Source organism: Arvicola amphibius, chromosome 2, assembly GCF_903992535.2.
Source record: "Arvicola amphibius chromosome 2, mArvAmp1.2, whole genome shotgun sequence".
Taxonomy (NCBI): Eukaryota; Metazoa; Chordata; class Mammalia; order Rodentia; family Cricetidae; genus Arvicola; species Arvicola amphibius.
In genome coordinates, this window is record NC_052048.2 from 149,945,937 (window position 1) to 149,963,915 (window position 17,979).

The window sequence follows — 17,979 nt, forward strand, 5'->3', positions numbered from 1 at the left end:
CTAGCTGAGGTGTCATGTGATTAAAAAACTACAGCTTGGACTTGTTTAAAAGCTTTGTTCCTGCCCAGGGTGATGGCACATGCCTGTAACTGCAGCAAGGTGAATCCACTGTCTTGTCTCCCTTCTCCCATGGAGGTTTTGGGTTGACATTGGCTATGCTGGGTACCATGCTGAGATTCCCATCGGGTTGTCCTCTGACCTCCACAAATGCACCGAGGAATGTGTGCCTCATACAAACACAGACATCATGCACACAAAGATGATGATTTTTAAAAATGTTTCCAAATCCTCTCTGGGAAGCAATAGGAAGCCGAGCCTCAGAGCCACACACCATAAGACCCATCACACAATACTTTGTAGATGCAGGTGGTGGTAGGTGGGGTGTGGGCAACAATCTTGGAAGTCTGTCTTTTCGAGCAAGATCTTGTGATACTCAAACATACGGCCATGTGCTGCTCAGCCAAGGCAGAGGAGCTGGGGAACTTAGTGGCTGAGAGGAAGAAGGTGAAGGCAGTGGTCCATTGCTTTCTTGGTCTCTTTCTTGTTCCCCAGTGGGGAAACAAAGTCCTAGACAAGAGCAGGTGACTTTTCACCAACTGAGACTTTCCCACACACCTACCCCAACCCCGAATGTGCAGAAGTCTCTGGAAGCAGAGAAGTGTGACACTGTTTTATTCAGCTTCTGGCATGCCTGATATTGCCCTAAAATAAACTTCATTCCTTGTTGCAAAGGCCTGGGTCATCTCTGGAGTCCTCTTAACTTTCCCTACTGATGTAAGCCCTGTACCTTTCAATAGGGACAAGTCAGGCTTCAGGATTGATATAGATCCATGTGCACATGTGCGTTCAAGACCAGCTTGGCTGTTTCCCCCATGGTGTGTGCCTGCTACTGCCAAGCAGAGGTGGCCTGCAGATTTGATAGAGAAGGTAAGCTCCGAGCAGAGGACTCAGCCTGGGCTGGAGCCTCTCCTCAGTGAGGTGAACCTTGCACCCACTCCACCTCCTGTGCAGAGCTCAATGCTCCACTAAACCCTGTGGGGCCCAGCCTCTGATCAGGACACTGATAGACTATCCTCTATCTACAATGTCTACAGTGGAGTTCAGATGATCTATATGGAACACAGCAAGACTCAGGACTCTCTCTCTCTCTCTCTCTCTCTCTCTCTCTCTCTCTCTCTCTCTCTCTCTCTCTCTCCACTCCTGAAGGTTCACCATCCAGGCGAGAGCCGGAGGGGGAGCCCGATCATCACAGCAGTCATTTTTAAGGCAGGTGTGCAGCAGCTGGGGCCAGGGCTTCCATTTCTCTGGAAGCCATCGCCAAGCCCCTGAACACTCAGCCTATCTCCTGCAAACCTACACTGCTGGCTTTCTGCTTATCTTACTGTAAGTCCAGATAGAAAAGATAGCACAGAAGGCCTTTCAAGAAAATTCCACGACAGGCTGGCTAAACAAGGCAGGTGTTTAGCCTTGTTCACAGAACTAGACAGCCAAGAGCCAACACACTGGTGCTACTCTGTCCATGACTCTATGACATTTTTTCACAGACCATGCTTTGTGGATTTTCTGTAGCAAGTACCCAAGCTATGGTCTAATAGTGGCTGCAGCGGAGGGAGGGGGAGGTGTTAAAGTGCAGCAGGAACAGACTCCCTAAGCAAGGACATTTATAGACTAGTTAATTTTCTCATGTGACAAAATATCAGACAGAGAAAAGGAGGGAAGAAGAGAGGGAGGGAGGGAGGGAGGGAGGGAGGGAGGGAGGGAGGGAGGGAGGGAGGGAGGGAGGGAAGCTCCCAGGGAAGGTTTTCCTGCTCATGTCAGCGGAGATGCCTATGGCAGTCTATTTCTAGGCTACGCTCTCTCACCTCCATGGAAGGCGAGGGAGGAGTCTGCAGGCTGCTTCTCCTAACTTGTAGCTGCAGAGTTCTAGCCCAGAAAGTCACCCGCGTGTTGGTTCCAGTGGCTCTCTAGTACCACTGAAAACCGCACATGCAGATATGGTATGACTGAGTCTCCTGGCTAGAGATCTGGTGGTATCTCAGCACCTGTGCCTCCTTGCTCCATCCTGCCAGGAGGGCTAGGAGGCCACCTGACCACTGAACAGGGCTGCAGAAACATCCTGAAACGGTTTCTTGGGAATTCTGTTGGGTAGTGTCACAGTTTGGGCATTGCTGGTGAAAACGGGTGACTTCCCCCGAAAGCGAGGCCTTTGGATGAAAGCCCTCTGACAGCCATGATGTGCTGAGCATGGTGAGCATGGGACACTTGATTCCAACTCACGCTGTGCTTCACTCCGCCGCCACCTTCTCACAGTCAGGCAGAACCTCTTGGCTCACTCAGGACTCAGAGGAAGGGCATCCAAAGACAGCAAAAAAGGCAAATTCTGCTTTATTCAAATAACAGAAGTTAAGTCTTGAACATGGTTTTTTAACCTAATTTGCGCCTCCTTGAAACCAGGATCCCAGAGCGTCCCAGACCCGTCACCCTGTTCCTGGCTACACAGATGCCCGTCTGGGGGAACTGGTGACCTCCACAGTCCTGACCACACTTAGCACCCTAGGGACTTGCCTTTTGTGGTACAAGGTCTGAGGTGGCTACAGTCTCCTGTGTTCAGCTGGCCAGGGCTGAGCTTCCTCACTGCCTGAGTCTCTATGGTTACTGAAATCAAAGTGCTGAGTACAGTGCTGGCTGCTTGGCACAGCAGTCCCAGTGAGCACCAGTTATCATGGCAGGGGAGGGATAAGCGGCAGACAGGAGATGCTGGCAAGAGAACAGGCAGGGGAGGTGGTGCACACCTTGAATCCCAGCTCTGGGAGGCAGAGGCGCAGGGATCTCTAGGAGTTCAAGGCCAGCCTCATTTACCTAGAGACAGACAGACAGGTGGAGTGGGGTGGGAGTGTCAAGCGTGGGAAAAGGCAAGGAAGAAGGCCAGGGCTGAGACCAAATGGGTAGTGCTTCCTCTTCTTCACAACATCCCTTGATTTGTTTTCCCCCGAGACAAAATCCGGAGTTCCCAGAGAAATGCAGCCATACCTAAGAGCAAAACAGGAGCAGCCTGGGCAAAGTCTGCAAGGTGGGCATGCTCACTAGTGTCCACCTTGAGGGACTACACAAGAATATCATTTGTCTTCAGCTGGCAAAGGGCACTGGGAAGGACCTTCTCTGGCCAGAAAGCTTGAGTAGGGCAAACACCTAGGCGAGTAGCCTATTCTCTGCATGATGGCCACCCAATGTTTCTGGGTAGACTTAGTCTAGAAACACCCTGCTCCAAGGAGGCCCCTGTTCTATCTGAAGAAAACATCAGGAGGTGACCTTGGGGTGCTGGTGTGGAGAGGACAGGGTAGCTATCTCAGGTCCTAAAACCTCACTCCAGAGAGTATGCCTCCATCACTGACAGGACCAGTGTCTCGCTGAGGGGTTGTCAAAGGAAAGATGCTATGGGAAAAATGAACCGCGTGGATGGAGACCTCTACTTCAACCCTGGCCTGGCAAATCCCTGGACTCTGAGGACTGCCTGGGCCACCTCCTCGACCTGGAGCCAAAGGCCTGCCTGTCCCTTTCCCCAAGCCCCCAGGTTGGATGGGGGAGTTTCTGGAGTGGGGAAAACACTGCACACCAAGGCTTAGTGCTGAGGCTGAGAGCCATGGGGTCTGCTAGTGCTGCAGCACCCGGGTCCAGCACCTGCTGGGGGGCTCAGCACCTGCTGGAAGGAGTAGGCCGGTGGCATGGTCAGAGGCTGTGTGCCTATGACACAGAGCAGGGCCTGCAGAAGACAAGCAACAAGCAAGGCTCCTGCCTTTTTAAAACGAGCAGGAGACAGAGGCAAGGAGCCCATCATTTAGGCAAGTCTCCAACCTGGAGCTAAAAGGCAGAACCTAGACAGATCATCCTAACCAAACAGGCAACCACTAAGCCTGCAAGGTCAGGCTGCCCTGGAATTCACAATAAAAGGGAAAATGTGAGAGGGCCCAGAGTTTTACTGGAGGTCCTTCTACGGGAGGGGAAGTGGCCTTAAAACCAGAGGATACCCGTGAAGGTGCTGGGGAAGACACAGCTACTGAACTGGTGTGGGGAGTAGGGTTCTACTCATCCAGAATGAGGCACATTTGACAAGCCCTGGTGCTTCCAAGCCCTGGTGCTTCCAAGCCCTGGTGCTTCCGAGCAGTCTGCAGGGCATTCTGCAGAAGGATAGGTGTACCTGTCCTGTGGACAGCGCTTTCACCTCCAGTGGCAAAGCTGACACCTTTTCCACTAAGGACAAGAGCAGGTAGGGGCAGCTAAGTGCTCTAAATAAGCCCTTCTCTCCAGGACCTTGAGGTTCCTGCTGACTACTGCTATAGCTACAGGGAGCCAACAGGCACTTGGATTCTCTGTGGCGACACATGAGGAGTGAACTGAGGCACAGGAAAGAGGAAGGGGTTAACCACAGGCACATTATCTGCAGAAGAGCTGGCTGGGATTCCACATCTCCCACCTCCCACCTCTTGTGCACTCCTCAGGAAACTGCCAAGGGTTGAGAGGTTGGGGCCCGGGGGACACCAGGTTCCCTTCAGAGGGAGCACGTCTCACTGTGCTGTGGCGACAGGTGCTGGTGTGTGTCAAGGGCAGCCCTTGAGGGGTAGGGGCTCCTGGATTCTACTACATGAGCCTCCGCAGTGGTCCAGAATGGCCAATCCTGGGGGCTCCTGCAGCAGGCCAAGGTCATTTCCACACCAAAGTGACCTTCCTCAGAGGCCACCTCATATTCATGCCAGGGATGCGGAGAGCTGGGCTGTTCCTTTCCCCTGTTAGCCCCACTCTCCCACTTCAGGAAAGTCCCCTGCCACCAGAATGTGTGGCAAACCCTCTCACAGCAGGATTCCTTGGGGAAAACAGGCTTGAGGTAAGTGCCTCTCGGGCATGCTTTTGCACTGAGAGTCACTGTGGCACCTTGAGGGCCTTGTCCCCTTCAACCCTTTGTCATTGCCCACATTATGGGCCCACGAAGTACCCAACCAGGACAGCCTAGGATCTTCAGAGAGTCTCTCTCCGTGATCAAGGGTTCCCCAAAGCTTTGTCTAGGCCACTCTTCAGAACCACAGGGCTTCTGAGATGGTATAGGGTCCAGAAACCCTCACTATGTGATCCTTCTGAACCTCATGGTTCCCCATATGATGTGACAGATGTCTTCTGGACCGTGGATTCCTCCTTACAGAGAGGAATCCCCTTCTTCCTGAGCCCCATATCTGTGGAGGAAACAATGATGAGCACACTGAGCAGAGGACAGAGTCTTCCCTACCGTATGTCTAAGTTTGGTAAAGGTGACCTTCAGCACAGACCAAGTAAGGCCAGCACTGCGACCCACAGTACCCGCCTGCCTGCTCCAGTGTCACCCCCTCTCCCTCCACCCCGGTGCAAAGGATTGGGTTGGGGCTTTATCCTTGGTAAACACCTGGAAATGTCTGGAGATCCTTTTGGTTGTCACAACTGGGTTGCTGGTACTGGTATTCTAGAGGGAAAATAATGATTAGAGGCCATAGTGCATTGGTGCCCACTGCAAGGAGTTGTCGGGCCTGAATGTCCACAAGGCCAGCTACACACAGTCTGCTAGTGTCCCCATTTGCTTCCTCATGGGTACCAGTCTTCCCAATCCCACAGAGAGGAAAGCTTTTCCTCCCTCACCTCACTACAGGGGCAGACTCAATGAGGTCATTCTTTGTTATCACGCGGAAGGAGACACACCTAGTTCCTGTCCATACAGGGTGCTGGGTCATCAGTCTGGCCACAAAGCCTCTGTCTCCCATCATATTCAAATCCACTAACAATGACCACAGGCTCAGAGGCAAAAAAAAAAAAAAAGCAGTGGGAAGAGTAGGAAGGTGATAGGCGAGAGACAAGTCCTCTCTGTTCCTGCTGAATATCAGGCAGCGTGGAGAACCCTCACAGGCTTTGGTCTCCAGGATGGGAGGAAGGGGATTTCCCATTTGGCTGTCAGTACTTTGCCCTATGACAGAATACAACCCCACCCTCTGGCTGGTGGCTGACAGAGGCTCCCCCATCTGTTTTCAAGCTTCCCCACTCCAGGGATTCCCACAGCCCAAAATGAACTACCTCTCCACACCACGTCCCTCACAGCCACCCCAACCCTCACTGTCGTCTTCTCTCCTGAAACCCCACTGCCTGGTCCAAAGTCAACCCAACTCAGCTTAGAACACGAAACCACCCCTGCCAGACAACTCCAGCCTTTGAATTTCATTTCCAGCAGGGTGCTTCATCTTAGCGCCATGTGCTCTACTGGCCAGACCATTGTGTGCTAACTCCTGGGTAAACACGCCAGCACCAGGACACTGGCTTGCAGAGGAGCTAGGCCACAGCTGGGGCAGGTAACTCCAAACTGTCCATGGCACCACTCCTGCTGTCATGGTCTTGAGTGCCCGGTCCCTCTAGCTAGGTCACATACCCCTCCAGGATAGTCCTGCCTCCAGCTCCTCCCTGCAGGTGGCTGGGCACCCTGCAGCGCTCCATAGGTCCCTCCTCTGTGGGCTGACAAGCTCAGCTCCTGGCTCAGCATGCAACTGGGAACACGTGGGGTTCTTCTTTGGTGCTCACGCTAGTGACGTTGTGTACTCACTGGCATGGGAGCGGGTAGGCACCTGGGCACAGGCGTAGCTGTGGCTGAAGCGTCGTCCTGACGAGGTCAGGTACCAGTGCTGGATGGCTGGCTGGGGGTCATACTCGGCCACTGCCACACCATTCACAGCCGTCATCATGAGCGTGTTGACCACCTCACTGGAGAGCTTGGTCTTCTCCTCAGTTCTGATCCTGTGCATGGCCTTGAATCCTCGTTCACAGCAGGAAGTGGAGATGGGCACGCTGACCACCACAGCCAGGAGCTTGCTCAGGAGAGGGAATCGGCAGTGCTGAGTCAGGGCGTTCTTACACAGCACAGAGAACGGAAGGTTCTGTGTAGCTGCTTTCATGCCCAGCCACTCCTCCAGCAGCACTTCCTCACTGTACCCCACAGGGAGGGAGAGTTCAAAACTCCTGGCAAGGCTGAGAATGTCACCATTCCCAAAGCAGGCCAGTTCGACCCCTCGAGGCCAGGCCATGGTGTCTAACACTTCCATGTTCTTGAGCTGTGCGGGGCGGTCTACATCAAACCTCTGCTGGAGATACTCAATCCCAGTCAGGATTGTTCTCTGCCTGTCTGCCTGGAACCACAGCTCTGCCATCTCCACTCTGTCCAGGAAGATGCCACGGAACTGCCCGTCCTGGAAGCTGGCATTGAACTCTTCTTCTTTAGGAAGAAGACTCTCCATTGCCACATAGGCATGCCCCAGGGTGGAATTCACTTCTGTGACCAGTGCTAGCTCCTTCCGGCAGACCTCAGACAGAGGCCTGTAGATGCTCAGGAAATCCAGAGGGAAGTGACAGAACTTGATGAAATGGAAGCCCTTTATCTGCTTCAGCATGCCCTTGGCTCTCTGGCCAGTCTGGCCCCCAGCCTCGGCCACACTCTGAAGGTGCCTAGCCAGGGTGGGCCAGCTCCCGATGAGCACGTCCAGAGTGTGCCTTTGGCTGGCCACCCACCTGACAGTGGTCAAGTCCTTCAGATGGATGATCTCCTGCTCCAGGGGACCGGCGCCGCGCCGCAGCTCACCGAGCCTCTTGCTGGAGGACTGATAAAACTTGAAGACAGTCCGGATGTGCCGATCACACCTCCTCACCAGAGGGATGCTCCCACAAGCGTCCAGCACGGCCACGGGCAGCTGGTGGGTGACACTGTGCACAGGCAGCAGCTTTTCCACGAGGCCTCCCTTGCGGCTCAGCATGGCAGACCCATCAGTCCCCAGACCCACCACCCAGCTAGGCTTTCGGAAAGGGAGATCCAGCTCATCCAGGGCAGCAATGATGATGGTCTCGAAGTACCTGTCTACCGTCTCACTGGGAAGAGGGGCCAGGGTGATGTAGGACTCCTTCACCTCTGCCTGCTTCAAGTAGCGCATGTAGATCCCCACGCAGACCTGGTCGGAGGAGTCTGAGCAGCTGTCCAGCAGCAGGCTCACACATGGGGAGCTCCGGATATCTCTGAGGATCTCCTTCTTCAGGGTCTCCGAGATATACTTGATGAACTGGGTGCAGGCAGTGCGATTCCGGTACTTGCCCAATAGTGTGGTGCTGGTGTTGTGGAGGAGTTGCAAGACCTTCCCGAAGTCATTCAGAGGCCTGGAGTGGTAGGCGATGGAGTAGGCGGCATTGAAGAGGTGCTCCATGTTGGCCACGAGGTCGCTGGAGATCTCCGGAGCGAGGGTAGGCTGAGGGCTGTCACCTCTGACCTCCACGGTGTGGACACACAGTTTGTGTGCCTTACTGACCTCATGGTATCTCAAAGTTTCCACTTTAAAAGGCCCAGTGTAACCTTGGACCAAGCGGGATGACTTGTCGTGGATTGTTGGTCTCTCTCTGCAAACAGAGCAGAACAGCTTGGTCTCCTTGGAGTCCAGTACTAACCAGGGGAACTGCCCAAACCATGACCTCTGAATGGAACGGGGCCTGTGCTTCCTCTTGACTTCCCCTCCGCACGTGCTGGGAGGGCGGTGGGAGGGGCGCGGCTCCACGGAGGCTGGAAGTGAGGTGGGCTCTGCAGCTGAGGCCTGGGCTTGGATGTCGGCTTCTTTCATTGCCACAGTCTTCTTTTTCCCTTTGGAAAAAAAGTAAATTAATTTGGTTTTGCTGTTCCAAACTCTGGTCTACCAGCAAAGGCACCTGCGCTGAGTAAGACACCAAAGCAGAGAAACCGAACAGTCTCTCCTTCTAGAGATCAATCTAGCCTCTACGAGCCCTTCCCAGCGCTACAAGTGAAGGCCAACCTGGCTCCCCAACAGAAGGAGCATACCCTTGTTTGTTCTTACTCACTAGCTACTCCAGGGCTGTGTGATACCAAAGGCTGATGAACTTAATCAGCCACCCTTGGCCACGGACATTATTAGATAAACAGGCAACTTCAATCTTCTTCTGAAGCTTTGCCAACAGGTGAGGTTAAATCCAAGCATCTTCATCTTCTCATGAGTCTCAGAAAGGAGGTTAAGACTCAATCAGAATGGCTACTGACCAGTGAGCTAGGGACCAGGATGTGTAAAACATGGAGTTCTCACCAGCCACAGAGCTGTCGCTGCTCCCCAGGAGGAGAGAAGAGAGGTTCGCTTAGACAGGCAGGTCTGTCCAGTGTCCACGGCTGTCCAGTGTCTCTCATTTGCCTCCCCCAGCACAGCCACAGCTATCAGCACTTCTGCCTGTCAGAGGGCCTTATTTCTTCTGTACTGTCCCAGCGGCTAGACTGTTCTACAGTCTCAGAGAGGGCTAGGTCCTTATTCATCTTTGTCGACCTGTGGTCTAAGAACGCCATCGGTCCAGGATAAGCATGGCTGAACTCATGTAGTGTGGCTTCCTGTGCTACATGTGTCCAGACTTGTACATTTTAGAACTTGATGAGGCGAGACTCACCTAGGGAGCGACTTCTCCCTGACTGTAGCCCATTGGGGTCCTTGATCCAGGGTGCGGCTCTCCGTTTCAGTTTTGTGATCAAATTTGGCTTGGCATCAGGTGGCTCTACTGTGGAAATGAAGATTCATAATGTCACTGGGCTGGCAGGGCATATAGTCTGCCACAGGCTAGACCTGGTCCTCAATATGCAGAGATGACTAGGTTCCGTCCTTTGTAATGATGTGGGAGAGTCTTCTGTTTGAGTTGATTTCATTGGCTAATAAAGAAACTGCCTGGCCCATTTGATAGACCGCCCCTTAGGTGGGTGGAGTAGACAGAACAGGAAGAGGAAGTGAGGTAGAAGGGTCAGTCAGATGCCACACCTCTCCTAAATGAGACAGACCACCGTGCCTCTCCTGAGAGAGATGCCAGACGCAATGAAGCTCCAGCCCAAGATGGATGTACGCTAGAAACTTCCTGGTAAGGCACCACTTTGTGGTGCTACACAGATTATTAGATATGGGTTAATCAAGATATGAGTAAGAGGCAGAAAATAATGGGTCAGGCAGTGTTTATAAGAATACAGTTTCCGTGTAATTATTTTGGGGCATAGGGCAGCGGGAAGCCAGCCCACAGCTAACCACTACAGAATGGCGCCCAATGTGGATAACTGAATCCACAGAAAGCTTGAGAAAGCTTGGGAAAAAATAGAGTAAAGCATGGCTTCTTGGTAGCAGCAATTTCTCGGGTCTGGCTCTGCTTGCAAGAGGCTAGCAAGTGCTCTCATCTAAGAGAAGCTTCCTGACTCAGCTTTAGCTGCAAAACCCTGCAGCTCATTAAGAGGTCCTGCCACAAAACACTTAAACGGTGTTGATGAAAAGCTGAACGCATGCTTTTCGGTTTTCAGCTGTAGCAGGAAAAAAAGCTGTGTCGTTTTAAAATGCCAGCTTTCTGGGCCGTCCTGCCAGGGCAAACTGTAACTCTTTCAAGCAGGCGGTCCTGACTATGGAGCTTTTGAGTGTTGTTTAACACTGTTGCAGCTTGCTTGCTGGCAGGGACTTTGAACCGCCACAGAGTTGTGGTGAAAAACATGGCTACAGCAGTACCTCTGCCATGAGGCTGGAAAGCTAAAGAATGGGCTGGATCTAGCCGGCAAAGTCACGGCTTTAGTCCTACCGATATTGTTTGGTAAATTAAAGACTCATGTCGTCAGAAAAAGAGAGATATACAGTAAAAGAAAGATTCAAAGTCGAAGAAAATGTCTAAATGGTTTATGATGTGTTAAAAATATATGCAGGCTAAAGGTTAAAGTTCTTTAAAAAAAGGAAGTAGTTTGTTGTGGTGGTACACACCTTTAATCCCAACACTTGGGAGGCAGAGGTAGATTGACCTCTGTGACTTCAAGGTGTGGCAGCACACACCTTTAATCCCAGCACTGGGGAGGCAGAGGCAGACGGATCTCTGAGAGTTCAAGGACAACCTGGTCTACAGAGTTATTCCAGGACAAAAATATAGAGAGAACCTGTCTCAAAAAGTAAAAGTAAAAAATAAACAAAATAGAGGTTAAAATAAAGCCGCACAAAGATGGAAAATACACAGAGAATCTTGATACTATATACTATTATGCTCTCTTTGAATTGTTTGAATGCTGAGGAAGGAGCAACAGCTGCTAAAAGATATTTGTTTATAAATGCTGCTGAACTAATCCAAGAAAGATATCTTGAAAATACCTTGACTTCAGAATTTGGATCTAAGGATATGATACTTTGGAAAAGAGATTCTTCTTTTATTTTTACAGAAAATGAGACCATGTGGATTGCTTCTATCCCAATATGGTATGATAGACCACGACCTCCTGAAAGGTTGCCGTGAACACTTTCAGAAAATTACTTCACCCAACTGATGACCGAGATGAACCTGGAACACAGGTTACACCATGAAAGATCTGATTAACAGCGTCCCCATTCAGCAGGAAGCAGTTTGGAGAGAGATAACTGCGCCCATATTCCCAAATATTGTTTATAAATGTTCTTTTACATTTAAAGGGGGATATGATATGGAGATGAATAATTTGCATTGATATGGATTTTGCTTTAGTGATTTAAATTTAAGGTCAATTTTTTATATGTATATGTATTTCTAATAATATTAAGGTATTGTGATTGTGTAGTTCATTTTAAAAATGTAATGTATATAGGTTGTTAATGGATAGTCATCAATAATAGTAAAGCTTGTAGTCATGTTAGTTAGATTTTCTAGATATATAGAGATATATTTTAAGTTACATAGGCATTCTTCATATCTTTCAAAGACTACAGAATATTGCATTTTAGATGTTTTAATAACTTAGGACTGTTCATGACAATGAGACATGTCTGCTCCTGGCAGCACCAATCTACTTCAAGAAGATGATGGGCATCGACGAGGATCCTTATTGAGTTTGATAGCCATTTGGGCAAGAAACTGCTCTTGCCTGGACTATTGCATAAACTGGACATAGAGAACCCTCAGAGAGAGGACTGCTGAACTTGCCTAAAAGTGAGATGATCTTTCGGGATTCCTGATTCATGAAAGAGTCTGCAAGACATTCTGCAGGACACAGCAGAAAGTGACTGAACTGTCTTTGAAATTTCTTGCTTTATGGAAATGTCTGCTGGAAACTATGGGCCTGAAGGCCGAAGATGGATGCCCCAACGGTACAGAGGAACTTTGGGTGACTGTCCAGGCAGCGAGATGTCTCTGTCATTTCTAGAGTTTTGTAAGTTGCTTACTTCTTATTTACTTAGGTAATATTATATCCTTCTGGAGTCTTTGATGGAGTTGAAGAATGGATAGATAGTTAAAGTTTTCCTTTGTTATGATAAAGATAAAATGGATATAAGTATTGTAACTAATTCTTACTTGATAACTATTTTGTTATATGTAATTTTACTATGTTAAAGTTAAAGCCTTTCTTTTATTGTTTAAACAGAAAAAAGGGGAAATGATGTGGGAGAGTCTTCTGTTTGAGTTGATTTCATTGGCTAATAAAGAAACTGCCTGGCCCATTTGATAGACCGCCCCTTAGGTGGGTGGAGTAGACAGAACAGGAAGAGGAAGTGAGGTAGAAGGGTCAGTCAGATGCCACACCTCTCCTAAATGAGACAGACCACCGTGCCTCTCCTGAGAGAGATGCCAGATGCAATGAAGCTCCAGCCCAAGATGGATGTACGCTAGAAACTTCCCGGTAAGGCACCACTTTGTGGTGCTACACAGATTATTAGATATGGGTTAATCAAGATATGAGTAAGAGTCAGAAAATAATGGGCCAGGCAGTATTTAAAAGAATACAATTTGTGTGTTGTTATTTCGGGTGCAAAGCTAGCCCTGCCGGAGCCGGGTGGGATGAGAAACAGGCCTGCCCGCAGCACCTCACTACATTGTAAAGGCCAGTTAATGGGACAGACTTAGAGCATACTCATCTGAATGCCAAAATAGAGGCCAGGGAAGATCGCAATTCTTAGCCAGGATGGACTACTTCTATGGCCAGCTATGGGAACCAAGAGCCAGGGAGATACTTCCAGAAGGGAAGTGGTGAAAAGAAACAAAGAATAAAAGAGGAGAAAGATGCAGGGATGTAGTGTGAAGCCCTTTACAAGAGGCTGAAGTTGCCATCAACTGGCTGTACTTGAGCCCCGCCTCCACAGAACCGCAGCTGGCTTTTATGCAGGTAGCTAGCTAGCTGCGTATATCTGAATGAAGAACCTTTGAAGACACCTGCCATCTTCAGTGGACCCTGAAAGAGGGTCAGGAGAGTTGCACACTACTCTTTACTTAGCTCAGGGCATTTGGAAAACTGTTACATTGTTTAATGTCAAGTCCATTACTATCCCCTTCCATTCCATGCTTCTGTATGTCTGTGAAAGTGTGCCGGAATGCGTCGGCAAGGTGGCTCAGTGTAAAGGTGCTTGCCACTAAGTCTGATGACCTGAGTTCAATTCCCCAGGAACCACACAGTGATAGGAGAGAAATTACTCCCACAAGCTGTTCTCTGACTTGTACATATATGCCATGGCATACATATGCCTCCCCCCCCACACACACACAATGTTTAAAACACACAGAAGTAACCAGTAGTTTTAGATGATTCCGGGAGAAACTAAAGGACGGTTTATCCTTTGGAGCACTTGAATATTTACATGCAGGACATGGATATCTGTGTGTATCACATGTCTACTCTTAATAAACACACAGTAGGTAAATGATTACAGCGTGGCAGATTGAAGAACAGCTGTCCTTCTCGAAACGGCTTTAGAAGATAAAGAATAACCAGAAGCACAAGCCCAGGGAAACACTGCATTAGGCACACCTGGAGCTAGGCATCACAGGGGAAGCTGGCGGTCTGCAGCACAGAACCTCAGACCAACTCAGAAACATGGGCTGTGGTGGGCGGGACTGGGGTGTCATCAGTGGGAAAGGAACAGACAGCTGCCAGGACGAGTGCCTGCTCAGAGATCCAAGAAGCCCTCAGCTCTTCAAGGAACCAGGGAAACAGCACCACAGCAGGGGAAGGAGGACAGGATGAGCACACTGGAAAACATTCCAAGAGCAGCCCCCAGGACACGGAAGAGTGAAGGGGAGCGGTGTTTACAACAAACTGGCTTTCGTTTGTAGGCTCGGCGGTACACAGCCGCACACCAAGCACCCTGGCTGGGGCTTGTACCCTCTGCAGCAGTGACAGACAGGGTGTGTGTGTGGGTGTGTGTGTGTGCGCGCGCGCATAGGTATATATATTTGTGAATTGGAACTGTCCTCCCTTTCCCTTCACACACCAGCATATCCTGAGTTTTGTAGTATCTTCTACGACACATTCAAATTACAGCTGGTCCTTACAGCGTTGCCTACCCTAATGATTGTACAGAGCTTTCTGGTAGCATTTAAGGTTTTTACATAATTTTTAAAATTTTATTTATTATTATTATTAACAACCATCATTATTACTACTACTATTACTATTATTATTATTAATTATTATTTGGTTTTCTGAGACAGGGTCTCTTCATGTAGCCCTAGCTGTACTGGAATCCACTATGTAGACTAGGCTGGCCTCAGACTCACAGACACCTATCTGCCTCCGCCTCTCAGGGGCTTAGATTAAAGGCATATGCTACCATGTCCTGCAAGGTTCTGTTTTTAAATAGGAATGAACTTAGAAAACAATAGTTTAAGAAAAGTCTCCTATGTGAAAACGAAAGACTAAAACAAGCAGGGAAAAGTACTAGATCTAGAGATACTGTAGGGAGCAACATGGAACTTTAAAATAGGAACTAATAATTAATACTGAGGGGCTGGAGTAGGGGGACCAAGTTCAGGTCCCCACACCCACACTAGTGATTCACAACTGCCCTTGTCCAGCTCTGGGAGATGTGACTTTCTTCTGATCTCCATGGGCACCACAGACACACGGCAGACATGCATAAACATACACATAAATAAAAACAATCTTTTAAAAAGTTTTTATTCACTGATATGTATGGTTGTTCTGTCTGCACATATGTCTGTGCACCATGTGTGCACCTGCCCTCAGAGCCCTTAGGACTGAAGTCACAGAAGTGTGAGCCACCATGTGGTTGCTGGGAATCAAACTCAGGTCCTCTGGAAGAGCAGCCATGTACTTAACCCTGAGCCCTCTCTTCAGCCCCAAAATTATTTTTTTAAAAAATAAAGGACTTTAAGAAAAATAATTAATATTGACAGTAAGAAAAGCTATGATGGTACTGCAGGAAAGAAGAAAGAGAGTTCAGAAACAATAGCAAAAACAGAAAATTCACCCCCAAAAACCTGAATTGTTAGGAAGTAAAATAAAGACATCTATCTGAAAGTTGTAAAAAATAAAAGGCAGAAAATAGAGAAAGAAACAAAACAGAGTCTGAGTCTAGGGAATATCTGCTAACAGAAGAGTTTTGAGGGGAATAAAAGAAAAAGGAAAAGGAAAAAGGCTGAGGAAACCACAGGAGGCCATTTTCCCCAGCTACAAATTTGGGGTGGAGAGCCACAGAGCAAACAGTAACACCCCCTGGAGCATATGGTAAAATACATTGGAACACTACAATAGATTGTCAAAGGGTAATTATTGCATTTAATTATGCACATGTCTGTGTGTAGGTATATGCACATGAGTGTCAGGTACCCCAGAGGTGTCAGGTACCCCAGGCTGGAGTTACAGGCAGTTGTGAGCTGCCAGATGTGGGTGCTGAGAACTAAGTGATGGAGGAGTGTCTATGTGTTACTTTTATTAATAAAAAAACTGCCTTGGCCCTTTAAGAAAACAGAAAATTAGGTAGGCGGAGTAGACAGAACAGAATGCTGGGTAGCAGGAGTGGGGAGACACTTCAGGCAGTTGCCATATGCAGTCGCCATGCTTCTCCTCTCTGAGATGGACGCAGGTTAAGACCTCTCCTGGTAAGCCACCCCTTGTAGTGCTATATAAATTACTAAATATGGGTTAAAGCAAGATATGAGAATCCACCAATAAGAAGCTACAGATAACGGGCCAGGGGCCAGGCAGTGTTTAAATGAATACAGTTTCCGTGTAATTATTTCGGGTAAAGCTAGCCGGGTGGCGGGACGCAGCCCCGCCGTTCCCTTCTACAACTAAGTAAGAGTTCTCTGCAAGAGCAGTTCATGGTAGCTGCTGAGCTGTCCTTCCAGCACCCCACTGGGATAGATTTTAAATCTCTCAGAGGAGAAATACTATGCTGTGCTCGAAGATTTAGGAATAAGCAGAGTATTCGATTTCCCAGCAGCAGTGGTAAACACTCAACAGAACGCTGATGCTTTCAAACCGCGCTAAGGAAACGGTTCCCATCTGGACTCCTGCACCCATCAAGTCACCACTCAACAGTGTGGGCGCCAGGAAGGCACATGCAGGGTCTTAAAAAGAAGCCTTTGCATCAACCATTTGTTAGGAAGCTGCCAGAAGATGCATCTGCTAAAACACCCACGAAACAGAAAGATCCAGGAGGTAGGAAAGCGACAAAGGAAGCCCTGAGCCACAGCTGTGCGGCAGGCCTAGTAACTGGTCAGGTCTAGATGGAGCAGGAGAGAGGAAGGTCAAGAGTGCCCAGTAAAAGAATGAAAAAGTCAATAGATCTCAAGATGTGTGACCACAGGGAAAACATCACATGTGTTTCTTTTTATTTTTATTTTTCGAGACAGGGTTTCTCTGTAGCTTTGGAGCCTGTCCTGGAGCTAGATCTTGTAGACCAGGCTGGCCTCGAACTCAGAGATCCGCCTGCCTCTGCCTCCCCAGTGCTGGGATTAAAGGCATGCGCCACCACCACCCCACATGTGTTTCTTAACTCCACAGAAGAGTTTGGAAAGAATCAGAGGGAGTACAAAAAAAAAATTAACCAAATAAAAATATGAAAAAATCCCTCTTCCAGGGTGAAAAAATTCTACAGTGAAGGACACAGTAGAGTATAGCACTGAGCAGTAAATAACACACAAGCACAATTAGGCAAGTAACTTACACTGATGTGACCACAAAAGCATCTATACCTGTTCTGTGAGGATGGAGGAGAGAAGTGAACCTGCATGGCGTAAGAGGCCATGTCTTCATCCTCCACAGTAGGAATCAGTAGGTAACGTCTAAAATTAAACCAGGAAGAGCAGTGAACACATGCAACAAAGTGTCTAAGTATGATGTTGTCTGCCTATTTGGGCTGAAGGCATCAAATATGAGGCACCAGGGCCAGGAAGATGGCTCAGCAGGTGTGAGTATTTGCCACCAGGCATGACAACCTGGCTTCCTGGGACCTATAGTGGAATGGGAGACCCAAACTCCCACAAGCTGTCCTCTGACTGACAAGCACACACCCACATACATGCACACATATACAATAAATAAATATAATTCTAAAAGAGTTTAAATGGAGTTTTGCCGTCTATAATGGGGTAACAAGGCCCTGACTAGATACCACAGGCTAATAAAAAAAACCCAGGGCTAGAAATGGGTTAGTTCTTCTGGAGTTGGCTAGTGAGGTGCCATAGATCCCCCCAAACATTATAGGCCATTGTCAACGATAATGGCTACCTTCAAGAACTTGACGGTGAGATCCTACGGCTGAATACACTACTTGAAATGAGCCCTAGAACATGGAGAAATCAAGCTGGTACTGACCTAGAGGCTTCATCCCTATTGGTTAGCGCTCATAGTGCTGTACGGTGCTATGCATGCTGCTGCCGAATCACAAGTCTTATCCACTTGTCAACTCTGCAAGCTGCAATAACGCCTGGCCTGGCAAGACATGCGCACTTGTGCAACCGCAGAACCAATGTCATGGGAGTAACCAACCACTTTCTGACTAGATTTAACGCTAGTTCCATAAGATAGAAGCTATACCTGACATCATTACTGAGGCCAAGAACCTGTGGCCAGACAGGTCATAGGTCCTGGGGGAACCTACTATCATTCTAAGAGGACGTAGTATTTAAGGAACTGCTAATGACTTATGATAACACCCTTAGATTAGAGCACCT